Source organism: Glandiceps talaboti, chromosome 19, assembly GCF_964340395.1.
Source record: "Glandiceps talaboti chromosome 19, keGlaTala1.1, whole genome shotgun sequence".
Lineage (NCBI taxonomy): Eukaryota > Metazoa > Hemichordata > Enteropneusta > Spengelidae > Glandiceps > Glandiceps talaboti.
In genome coordinates, this window is record NC_135567.1 from 3,552,761 (window position 1) to 3,566,845 (window position 14,085).

At 34.2% G+C, this 14,085-nt stretch overlaps 1 long non-coding RNA gene across 1 annotated transcript; it reads right to left on the bottom strand.

Annotated features, from left to right (window-relative positions):
• Positions 1–1,466: 1,466 nt before the first annotated feature.
• Positions 1,467–13,198, bottom strand: LOC144449926 (uncharacterized). The gene is made up of 3 exons (XR_013482195.1): positions 13,100–13,198; positions 6,388–6,477; positions 1,467–1,544 (listed from the first exon to the last, which is right to left on the bottom strand). It is a non-coding gene; the product is annotated as an uncharacterized LOC144449926 (long non-coding RNA).
• Between the last annotated feature and the right edge of the window lie 887 nt (positions 13,199–14,085).

Genomic DNA, 14,085 nt, shown 5'->3' on the forward strand with positions numbered 1-14,085 from the left:
TAATTATTCCTGTACAGCTACTAATATCATGGGTATGTTTATGTATCTAAGAGTTCACTTTCCACATGTAGCATTAACACCAAAGCTCCACATGCTGGACAAACCCACAGATGCTCGCGCTGTTGCTAAATTTACCACTAGAGGGCGACCTGAAGGTCGTAAGTACGATCGAGAAGGAAAGACACTCTAACTCCAACTCTAACTTGTGAGATTTAATTTGAGAGCTCGGAAATATACAAAAAATAAACATCAACGGTCAAATAAATAACGTCTAGTGATAGTAAATACCTTAAATTCTTTTACTCTATAATTGTCATCTGTTTAAAATGGCTACAGCTGACAATATTTAGTAATATAAGTTAACCTGACTCAAATCCAACACTTGCCCCGTACCCTAGGTATCACCCATATCCAACTGCAGTGCAAGGACACAGCGACGACTGTATATGTTGCCTGATAACATATCGTAATCTCATTTTTCGAACGTTTACATAGTACAACTATTTCCTGATTGGCTGTTTTGGTGTTGGAATGAACTTTTACATAGTAAACATTCTCTGAGTGCCAATCTACGTGAATTGGGTCAGCCTTTACTGTGTCTTTGGCACTGCAGTTGACCAAACTTGTACTTATTGAGATATAAATTTTTGACCAAAATTCACATTTTACACCTACTTTGCATATTACTGTGTGAGATCATTATTTGCTTAATATTTCTTCATCCATACCCCCTCAGATACGTCCAAATTAAATTTCAGCCCAATCTGCTGAGTAGTTTCGGAATTAAAGATTTTTGACCAAAAAGTCACGCTAATTTTGCATATTACTGATAGAATCATCTTGTCATGAACAAATCTAAATTAAGTCACCTCTAAGAATGTTCCCATCATATTTCAGACCAAGCTGCCCAGTGGGTTTTGGAGTTGAAGTTTGTTTTTTTACCAAAAATCACATTTTTTACCCAAAAGGGACATCTCGGTTGCAATCATTTTCATTTGAACAATTTCCCAACTAGATATCAGAAGTAACATCACTACCAAATATGAAAGCAATCAGCCCAGCATTTTTTACTTTAACTTGTTTACACACACAAACACACACACACACACACACACACACACACACACACACACACACACACACATACACTTTGTCATGCCTATAGCACTACTGAATCTTATCAGTTCAATAAAAATTACATGAGCACCATGAATAATTTTTATGAATAGTTCTTTTCTTCAACATTACTTGTAAACATGATATCAAAGGCCATTAACAATATACTTATCGGATTTAGTACTATGTGAAGGTGGTTGTCTTATGAAAACATGTGAATACCTACCTTATCATATCAAGAAGTTATCATCAAACATATTCTATGTCACATTGGAATAGGTGTACGTGTCACGTAATAGATACATAAAAGATTACCTCATTTAAACTCAACTTACTTCGTTATCTCTTTCTGCACCAGCATCCAGCAACAATTTAAAGATATCCAAATGTTGATTCTTAGCAGCATAATGTAGACTTGTTTTGTTCTCCTATAATTAAAAGAAAGAATTCATATTACTCTTTCTGTAATAAAAATGGATCATATCAATAATTACAATAATTATTGTAATTTTATCTTGTAAACAAATAAAATATTTTATTTCAACATATTGTTATTGTTATGTTGATTGGCTGTTCCTATGGGCGTGGTCTTGTTGCTAGGCACATTTACATAAATTTCTTAAATATTTATTCATTTGTCTGTGAATCCCTGATGTTAACTTTGCAATATATGTGATCATTTGGCTGTTGCTATGGGCATGGTCTTGTTGCTAGGTACATTTGCATACATTTTTTGGCTTTATTCATTTGTCTATTAATTAGTGTTATCTTTGCAATAAACATGATAATTAGGCTGTTGCTATGGGCGTGGTCTTGTTGCTAGGCACATTTACATAAATTTCTTAAATATTTATTCATCTGTCTGTGAATCCCTGATGTTAACTTTGCAATATATGTGATCATTTGGCTGTTGCTATGGGCATGGTCTTGTTGCTAGGTACATTTGCATACATTTTTTGGCTTTATTCATTTGTCTATTAATTAGTGTTATCTTTGCAATAAACATGATAATTAGGCTGTTGCTATGGGCGTTGTCATGTTGCTAGGCACATTTACATCCATTTCTTAAATGTTTATTCATTTGTCTGTGAATCCCTGATGTTAACTTTGCAATATACATGATCATTTGGCTGTTGCTATGGGCATGGTCTTGTTGCTAGGTACATTTGCATACATTTTTTGGCTTTATTCATTTGTCTATTAATTAGTGTTATCTTTGCAATAAACATGATAATTAGGCTGTTGCTATGGGCGTTGTCTTGTTGCTTGGCACATTTACATCCATTTCTTAAATGTTTATTCATTTGTCTGTGAATCCCTGATGTTACCTTGCAATATCCGTGATCATTTAGTTGTTACTATGGGCATGGGCTTGTTGCTAGGCACATTTACATACATTTTTAAAATGTTTGTTCATTTGTGTATTAATTCATGTAGTTATTTTTGCAATACACATGATCATTTGGTAGTTGGTATGGGCATGGTCATGGTTGCTACTGATAATTGCATACATTTTTTTGAATGTTTACTGACTTGCCTACCACATGATGTAATTGGACCAAACTCTTCTGGCATTTGGTTGTTGCTAAGGGCGTGGTCATAGTTGCTAAGGTCAATTGTATCAAACTATTTGGAAGAAAGTCTTCATAATAACAATTATTGAAACATGTAACCAAATTTCAGTCATTGATCGAGTACTTCTTGAGATGTAAAATTCTGACCAAAATTCACCTTTATTGCATCTAATTTGCATATTACTGTTGAGATCATTATATTTTCAATAATTATTCATCTATATACACTCCCAGATGCATCCCCATTAAATTTCAGCCCAATCTGCTCAGTAGTATTGGAATGAAAGATTTTTGATCAAAAAGACACATTTTTAGCCCTATATTACATATTACTGATGTAATTATTATGCAATGAGCATATCTTAAGTTACTTACCCCTGCATACATTCCCACCAAAATTTCAGGTATAAACTGTCCAGTAGTTTTGGAGTTTAAGTTGTTTGACCAAAAATCATATTGTTTGACCCAAAATGCACACCCTTATGTCCCAACTAGACACCAGAAGTAACATGACCACCAAATATCAAAGCAATTGGTCCAGCAGTTTTTTTTACTTTAAGTTTTTACACACACATACACACACACACCCACACAAACAGACAGACAGACAGACAGACAGACAGACAGACATACAGACAGACAGACAGACAGACAGACAGACAGACAGACAGACAGACAGACAGACAGACAGACAGACAGACAGACAGACAGACAGACAGACAGACAGACAGACAGACAGACAGACAGACAGACAGACAGACAGACAGACAGACAAACAGACAGACAGACAGACAGACAGACACTTTGTCATGCCTCTAGCACAACTGAACCTTATCAGTTCTAAAAATGATAAAATCAAGAAACTGATATATTTTATAAAGAGTTGTAATTTCGGGGTGTTTCACAGTCACTGATTTTCATCTGATTGTTATCATTTGCCCTTAAGAGCACTGCAATACCGTTGTGTGTGCATAATATCCCACTCACTCATTTCATCATTTTAGTGTCTTATTTAACAACAAAAACATAAAAATATTTGATCTAAAAAAAACACATTAGTATTTATTAGAATACATATAGTGATTTAGACTACATTTAACAGTGGGACAATGGATCTTACTAAGACAGGCCCAAGCGATACCCAACGGGAGACAGAATAACTGATCATCAGACCTACATTATCTACCAGAACAGACAAGGAAACCATTCAGTCAGAGGTTAATTTAAAGTTGCCAATGCAGGATAAAGCACTGGACGAACTACTTGCATCACTGGGTAACAACGCCCAGAAAGACGAACTGGTAGACAGCAGTTATGAAACCTCTAGTGCAAGTAATGTGAAAGGTGAGAAAAAGCTACTACTAATACAAGACTTTATATCATCAAAAAAGGGATCATTTGATGTCTGTTATGAAACAGAAGTCCTCAATGATGGCCAAACTAAACTTGTGGTGCGTTCGTCTACACAACAACCAAAGCCAGATCAGGTTACACTCCCCCAATGGATTTCTGCAAACGTCCTTATACTGAGAACGCTTATCAAACATGGTCTATCGCAGGATGTTATCTTAAAGCTACCTCGAGCATACAATTAATATTGGTGACTATGCCTAATCATACATCACCAAATCTGTTATCATGTTTTAGGACTAAAAATATAGGAAGAACCAGGCTTTGGCAACCTTGCCATAGAGAACGGTTGACCTCCACCTGTCACTCTATGACCACCTCTCCCACAAAAAACTAAACCTACGATAAAATCACGCTCTTTCGACCCTACTGGCAAGGAAATGTGTTTTGATTTCCAAAACACAATTGGCTGTCACAGGAAAGGACACAACACAATCACAGTCTAAATTGGAATAAAGTTGTTAAACTGAAACTGCGACAACCACTCACTTTCCTATGAATTCAAATCAACTCAGTTACACGAACCTTATCTCTAAATCAAAACAAATTAAACGACTTTTGTAACACAGTATTTCTGGTAAACCAAACTTACTACAGGACCTGTGTAACACCAACTACAAAGCCTGGTTACAGAAGTACCTACATATAAAAGACTAGCATATGCAGAGACAACAAAGTGCACTTACAGTTCACAATGAACAGCTTACCTGTGTTTTTATTTGTACTTTGGTATCCAGCCAATGCCATGCAGTCAACTTAATGTGTGCCATAATGCAGTGTTCCTATCTTAAAGCAAACTGGTACACCAGGATACTTTAATATTATCAGATTACTACACACCGAGGCTGGTCTACCCAACCCACTGGAAGACAACTGGCTCCTTGATATTGTGAAACGCGGCATCTCACGTGGTAATGGATCACCACCAAAACAAAAACTCCCTATAACACCCACAATTTTATTAGACATTCATACACAGTTGGATTTAATCATTTCGTTCAATGCAACCTTCTAGTCAGTCTGCCTAGTAGCCTTCTTCACATTCACAAGAAAGTCTACACTGTTACAACAAATGGCCTAACTACCAGCAGATGATAAATATCTCCACAGGTCGGACATCTCGTTATATACAGACTATGCTATCTTAAGCATAAGACATACCAAGATGATTCAGTACAGACAACGTGTATTACAATTGTCATTACATGCTATTCCTAATTCTTTTCTTTGTCCAATTGCATCCATTAAACACATACTCCATCTCTGCCCTTCAATCAAAACAACCAGCCATTTGTTCTCATATGGTTACTCAAAATAGTGATGTCAAAACCCTCAGTTAACACTAACCCACACAAATTTCACTAAATCATTAAAAGTGGAACTAATTAGTTGTGGATACAAGTCATCACAGTACTCAGGTCATTCTTTCCGTAGAAGTGGAGCCACTTTTACATTTAGGGATACCATCAATTTTTATCAAACATCAAGGTGACTGGCGATCCAATGCCTTTGAACTTTATACAATTGCTAACAATGATACTAAGCTTAAGGTCACAAAATCCTTTGCATTGGCGTTATCTTAATTATGACGTGGACAAGTAAAACTGCAATTTGTACATAGTGTTAGTTCACTGTGTCAATGTAGGGGATTTTCAGAATTGACCACATTTGCTGTTTGTCATATATAAATAAAAATTGACCCTTGACCCTTGACACCAACACTTGGCTGGTGCTATTTATTATTTGTATTGTTAGTTGTTTGATAGTCATTTAAGTGTAATTATGATGAAAATATCCAGGCCATGCCCTTCCATATCAACTAATAGGCCAAACATGTGCTCACTTAATAACAAATATTAATGCTTTGACGTTGAATATTGCAAATTCTATTGTTTATATATGTAGATATGAGGAGCTCAAAATTGGATTCATTTCAACCATAAAGTCTATGTAACACAAAAAATAAACTTGTCTTAACCGGCTTTGGGTCTAACCAAGGTTTCACCAGATAATCCGACATCATATTTAACCATTGTCAAACATGTTCATCCATGATCCCCAAAAAATTCAGCTGTGCCTTATACACCACGGTGGACCATGATTGACTGTGGTTTTGCATCATGGAATTTTGACAGTGAATGACATGGTGCCAATTACCAAGCATGGTCAACCATGGTTACTACCACAGTCAGAACACGGTCAACCATGGTAATTGACCATAGTGAACCAAGTTCTGACCATTGTTAACCATGTTGCAGAAAGCAGGGAATTAATTTGATAGACTTACCCAAGATTCATTTGTATCATTCACACCATAACCATTCTCCAAGCAGGATTTAACCTTCTCTATATTTCCACTCCCAGCAGCAATGAGAAGCTAATATAAAACAAACATATGCAATGATTAGACTAATTTACACCATTTTTACATATTATGTCCAAATGAAATCAAAAACTTACTTCCTGTAACCACAGTATTAATAATATCTTAATATTTCCTTTTAGATGACAGTGAATATGTATGTCAATAACTTACAGTAAATATTAATACATAAGGTAATTACCTATTATGTCAAAAAATTACAGTAAATATGAATACATAAGGTAATTACCTATTATGTCAATAACTTACAGTAAATATTAATACATAAGGTAATTACCTATTATGTCAATAAATTACAGTAAATATTAATACATAAGGTAATTACCTATTATATCAATAACTTACAGTAAATATTAATACATAAGGTAATTACCTATTATGTCAATAACTTACAGTAAATATTAATACATAAGGTAATTACCTATTATGTCAATAACTTACAGTAAATATGAATACCTAAGGTAATTACCTATTATGTCAATAACTTACAGTAAATATTAATACATAAGGTAATTACCTATTATGTCAATAACTTACAGTAAATATGAATACATAAAGTAATTACCTATTATGTTAATAACTTACAGTAAATATGAATACATAAGGTAATTACCTATTAAGTCAATAACTTACAGTAAATATGAATACATAAGGTAATTTACCTATTATGTCAATAACGTACAGTAAATATGAATACATAAGGTAATTACCTATTATGTTAATAACTTACAGTAAATATTAATACATAAGGTAATTACCTATTATGTCAATAACTTACAGTAAATATTAATACCTAAGGTAATTACCTATTTTGTCAATAACTTACAGTAAATATGAATACATAAGGTAATTACCTATTATGTTAATAACTTACAGTAAATATTAATACATAAGGTAATTACCTATTATGTTAATAACTTACAGTAAATATTAATACATAAGGTAATTACCTATTATGTTAATAACTTACAGTAAATATTAATACATAAGGTAATTACCTATTATGTTAATAACTTACAGTAAATATGAATACATAAGGTAATTACCTATTATGTCAATAACTTACAGTAAATATTAATACCTAAGGTAATTACCTATTATGTCAATAACTTACAGTAAATATTAATACCTAAGGTAATTACCTATTATGTCAATAACTTACAGTAAATATTAATACATAAGGTAATTACCTATTATGTCAATAACTTACAGTAAATATTACCGGAGTTTTCCGAAAACAAGCCCATCCGAAAAGTTGCCCATGGGCGATCATTTGGCGGGTGGGCGTCTAATGGGTTTTTCAGATTCACTACGGCAAGAATTTTGCCTTGTTATATTGGTAACGTTAGTTTTTATTTAGTTCGAATGTTCCATTGAAAAAACATAAACTTAGAGTGCCAATAAAAATGGCTGTTTTTTTTACACGAGGAGAATGTGATCGTGAAGGTAGGTACATACACCTTTGTGCTGAGATCGATCAACAAGTCGGCAGATGACTCATGGAGACCCGCAGACGTCACTGTCAATGCGACACACTGGGTCTAAAAATAGGTCAGGGTAATTTGCATGGTGAGTGTGCACACAAAGTGAATTACATTGAGTGAGAATTGAAGTAATGTGTAATGTTATGACATTGTATAAATGAGTTCATGGAGATTTAACGATCGGTACAAGGCTAATGTCAAGTTTATCCAGGGTGAACAAATCATTTTGTGAACTGGTGGTCCCCGGACCAGTGATGAAAAAAATGCAGTGGTCCTGCTAAAAAAATTAGTGGTCCCAAGTCCCGCTAATGTGAAACATTGAATCTTGCCTTTGAATCTGTATATTCAGATGTACACTATTTTTAGTTGAACAATATCCAATTTATAATAATAAATATAAAGTTGACATGCTTGGTTTCAGTCAATTGACAATTCTATTCTATTTATAATGGTTATTTTTGAGGCATCGACGCAACAATACAATCAATGCTGATAGAATGATAGCAAATAAAATGTTTCATTTGATATATTTGAATTATTATAAAATGAAATTATTATTCTTGTCTTCCTAATTGTTGTGTCCCTAAATTGGTATGTCCCCATTAGTAATGATATAACCACATGGCTGTTGAGTGTTGACTGCCAAATAATCGCCCTGAGCTTCTATTTATTCCTCTGTTGTTGTTCCGAATTTGCTGATTTTCCGTTTAGTGGCCCAGGGCTAGTTTTCAGAAAACTCCGGTAATACCTAAGGCGATTACCTATTATGTCATATTGTATGAGGTGAGATTAGTGCCAAAACACTTGTCTTAACATTATTTTAAGTTTACATTTTCATTTTATTCTCCCATTTTGTCTCCATTTTTATCTCATTGTTTTTACATTTTTATTTCAACCTCTCATTTTGTTTGCATTTTTATCTCATTTTGTTTGCATTTTTATTTCAACCTCTTATTTTGTTTGCATTTTTATCTCATTGTGGCACTGTTCACATTTTTATTCCAACATCTCATTGTGTTTGCATTTTTATTTCAACCTCTCATTTTGTTTGCATTTTTATCTCATTGTTTTTACATTTTTATTTCAACCTCTTATTTTGTCTCCATTTTTATCTCATTGTTTTTACATTTTTATTTCAACTTCTCATTTTGTTTGCATTTTTATCTCATTTTGTTTGCATTTTTATTTCAACTTCTCATTTTGATTGCATTTTTATCTCATTGTGTTTGCATTTTTATTTCAACCTCTCATTTTGTTTGCATTTTTATCTCATTGTGTTTGCATTTTTATTTCAACCTCACATTTTGTTTGCATTTTTATCTCATTTTGTTCACATTTTTATTCCAACATAATAAAATAAAAATAAAAATGTGAACACAATTAGATAAAAATGCAAACAAAATGGGAGATTTAAATAAAAATGCAAACACAATGAGATGAAAATGCAAACAAGCTGAGAGGTTGAAATAAAAATGCAAACAAAATGGGAGATTTAAATAAAAATGCAAACACAATTAGATAAAAATGCAAACAAAATGAGAGGTTGAAATAAAAATGTGAACACAATTAGATATAAATGGAGACAAAATGGGAGAATAAAATGAAAATGTAAACTAAAAAAAATACCGCCAATGGCGTTGTACCACAACTGTACAGTTTCTAATAGGTTATCCATATGCTAGTCCATGCTAACAATAAGTGGTCATTTGTTGAATAACTATCCAGTTGCCTATCCAACCATGTTGCTATCTTTACGATATATGCTATCATTTGGCTGTTGCTATGGGCGTGGTCATGTTGTTAGATATATTTGCATACATTTTTGTATCTTTTTGTTCACTTGTGTATGAATTCCTGATATTATCTTTGCAATATTCGTGATTATTTGGCTGTTGCTATGGGCGTGGTCTTGTTGCTAGGCATATTTACATACATTTTTTGAATGTTTATTCATATGTCTTTCTATTCCTGTTATCTTTGCAATATAGGTGATTATTTGACTGTTGCTATGGGCGTGGTCTTGTTGCTAGGCACATTTGCATACATTTTTTGGATGTTTGTTCATATGTCTTTCTATTCCTGTTGTTATCTTTGCAATATAGGTGATTATTTAGCTATTGCTATGGGCGTGGTCTTGTTGCTAGGCACATTTGCATACATTTTTTGGATGTTTGTTCATATGTCTTTCTATTCCTGTTGTTATCTTTGCAATATAGGTGATTATTTGACTGTTGCTATGGGCGTGGTCATGTTGCCAGGCAAATTTACATACATTTTTTGAATGTTTATTCAATTGTCTATTAATTCCTGCTGTTATCTTTGTGAAATACACGACCGTTTAGCTGTTGCTATGGGCGTGGTCATGGTTGCTAGGGTATTTGCAAACATTTTTTGAATGTTTACTCATTTGCCTACCAGATGATGTTGTTATTTGACCAAAATATACTGCCATTTGGTTGTTGCTAAGGGTGTGGTCATGGTCGCTAGGGCCAATTTTGTCAAAATGGTTTGAAGAAAATCTGCATAATTACACTTTCAGAAACATCTCACCAAGTTTCAGACTCATTGACCAAGTACTTTTTGAAATATAAGTTTTTGACCAAAAATGAACATTTTTACACCTAATTTGCATATCACTCATGGAATCATTGTATGTTTAATATTTCTTCGTCCATACATCCCTAGATACATTCCCATTAAATTTCAGCCCAATCTGCTCAGTACTTTTGGAATTATAGATTTTTAACCTAAAAGACACATTTTTAGCCCCAATTTGCATATCACTGATGGAATCATCATGTCATGAACAAATCTTACTTTACATCCCCTTAAGAATGTTCCCACCAAATTTCGCACCAATCTGCCCAGTAGTTTCTGAGTTTAAGTTTTTTGACCAAAAACCACATTTTTTGACCAAAATCACACACCTGTGATGCGATCATTTTGATTTGAACAATTTCCCAACTAGACACCCAAGGTAATGGACCCACCAAATATAATGGTAATCGGTTCAGCGGTTTTTGACTTTAAGTTGTTTACACACACACATCCACACACACACACACACACACACACACACACACACACACACACACACACACACACACACAGACAGACAGACAGACAGACAGACAGATGCCGGGCGATCCCTATAGCACTACTGAACCTCAGTTTTGTGTTTTGGCATTAATCTCACCTCATAGTAGTGTCCATGGTAGTTTAGTACCTACATTTGGGTTTCTTTGTATAGTTCAGTGGTACATTGCAAATTCTATATCAATTATTTGATTGTTAATGGGATCACTGTATTACATGAGCACAAGACACAGTGTGATCTCAAGGAAGCCATCACAGGTGAAATACATTAAAGTGAAATGTTAGATGTCAGACTGACAAAGGAATCTTTGTCTTTGCGTTAACACTGTTACTGTATTAAAATGAGCCATTTTGGGTCTATGTTGTGAATGTATTTCAGTAGTTAATTTGTATATTCCTTTTATAGTGGAAATAAGTGGAATTAACAAACTATAGTAAAAACCTAAATTAGATTTCGTCAAAGCTTTACAATGCCGTCGATTGATATTTGAAAAATGTTGTGCCAATGGCGTTGTACCACAACTGTACAGATTTTAAAAATGTTTTGCACATGGATACAGTATAGGTATTGATTTTTACCCCTAATTTGAATGTCACTGATGGGATCATCATGTCGTGAACACTTCTTAATTTAAACACCCTTAAGAATGTTCCCATCAAATTTCACACCGATCTGCCCAGTAGTTTTTGTTTTTTGACAAAAAATAACATTTTTTATCCAAATCATACACCGGTGGTAAGATCATTCTCATCTGAACAATTTCCCAACTATACACCCAAGTAAATACACCCAGTGGATTTTGACTTTAAGTTGTTCACACACATCCACACACATCCATACAGACAGACAGACAGACAGACAGACAGACAGACAGACAGACAGACACTTGGTGATGCCTATAGCACTACTGAACCTTATCAGTTCAGTTGTGCTAAAAAGAACATACATTCTCATAGCTTTTGACTTTAAGTTGTTCACACACACATCAACACACACACACATACACACACATTCCTTGATGCCTATAGCACTACTAAACCTAGTTCAGTTGTGCTAAAAAAAACATACATCATCAGCTTACCCCCCCCCCCCTCCCACCCACACCAACATTTGAAATCATACAGAGATCACTTCCATCATGCAGTCTCCAGCATTATGAATTCTACTTGTATCCAGCCCTATTTGAGTGGATACCACATAAACTGTATCCATATCCTGTATTGGAACACAGTATCCAGTAGTGTATTCCACGTTGAATTCTGGTGGAAACTGCACTGGAATTATTTAGGCTAGCTTCTATAACTGTATTCTGATGTTCCATCTCTATTAGAATACACTGCCTTTATTGTACATGGATTCTGGTAGTCTCCATTATGTATTGTGAAGAATTCTACTGGATACTACCAGTATCCGTAATAGTATAAACCTCAATACACTATGTATGTATACTGGGCCAATTCACAAAGTGTAAGAATGAACAAATTTGAGACCTTGACCTTTGACCTTGAGGGTCAAGCATTAAATCAAGCCAATTTGTCTATCACAGACACATTGTATTTTCTGAGGGTTGTGTCTTCAACGAAGACTAAAAGATAGTTTGCATTGGATAATATGGGGGTAGACAAAGTGATATGAGCTCCAAAAATAATGTTTGTGTATAGTTCTTTTCTTCAAGATTACTTGTAAACAAGAAATTGGCAATATGTAAATACCTAAATGTGTATATGATAGGCAGGACTTGTCTTGACTTTGATAATTGACCCTGAAGGTGATTGCGATAAATGAATTGTCTTTTTAATTAAGATAGTCCTAACATTAACAATACCATTGTGATACTATCATAGGCCATTAACAATATACTCATCGGATTTAGCGCTATGGCAAGGTGGTCATCCTATGAAAACATGTGAGTATTTACCTTATCAAATAAAAAAGTTATAGTCAAACACATTAAATGATAACACATTGGAATGGTTGACATGTACACATCATATAATTGATAAATAAGATATTAACTAATCAAAACTCAACCTACTTCTCCAACTGCATCTATTTTGGCACCAGCTTCCAGCAACAATTTACAGATATCAAAATGTCCACTGTCAGCGGCATAATGTAGACTTGTCCTCTTGTCCTGTAATTAAATAATACAAAATATATTACTCTATCTGCAATAATAATGTATCATATCAATAATTACGATTGTAATCTTATTGTGTAAACAAATAATACATTTTTTGAATGTTTATTCATTTGTCTATTAAACCCTCTTGTTATCAGTGTGAAATACACCACTTTTTGGCTGTTGCTATGGGCGTGGTCATGGTTGCTAGGGATATTTGCATATATTTTTGAATGTTTATTCAATTGCCTATTAATCCCTGTTATCATTACAACATCAATGATCATTTGGCTGTTGCCATGGGCGGGGTCTTGTTGCTAGGCATATTTGCATACGTTTTTCGACCGTTTGGCTGTTTCTAAGGGCGTGATCATGGTTGCTAGGGATATTTGGATACTGTCTATTAACTTCTATGCATCATAGCATGTATTTATTATTTTAGTTTAGTTTAGTTTAGTTTAGTTCAGTTCAGTTCAGTAAAAAAACAACATCGACAGTTTGTGTACGACTGAGATGATAAATCCATTCCTACTTGGTATACATTGCATAGCACACCATTTGGTGCTATGTACAAGTCAGGCCGCCGAGAAAGTGCCGTATCTGAGGAAATACCAGCAAAGTCTCACTGATATATACTATCACTTTTCAAGATTAGCCGTACGCACTGAAACAGTGAAATAAATACAAGTTATCCTCAACGATCCCTGTCTGAAATACCTGTCTGAAATACATAGAAGTTCATGAAGTACGGTGGTTCTCCTTCTACTCTGCCCTTGAAACTATATATCACACGTATGGATTGCTCGTTACATATTTCGAAGCACAAGCTGAGAAATTACCTACCGCAAAAGGTTTGGCAAAGACTATGCGTATCAGTATGAATTCATTGCTACAACACA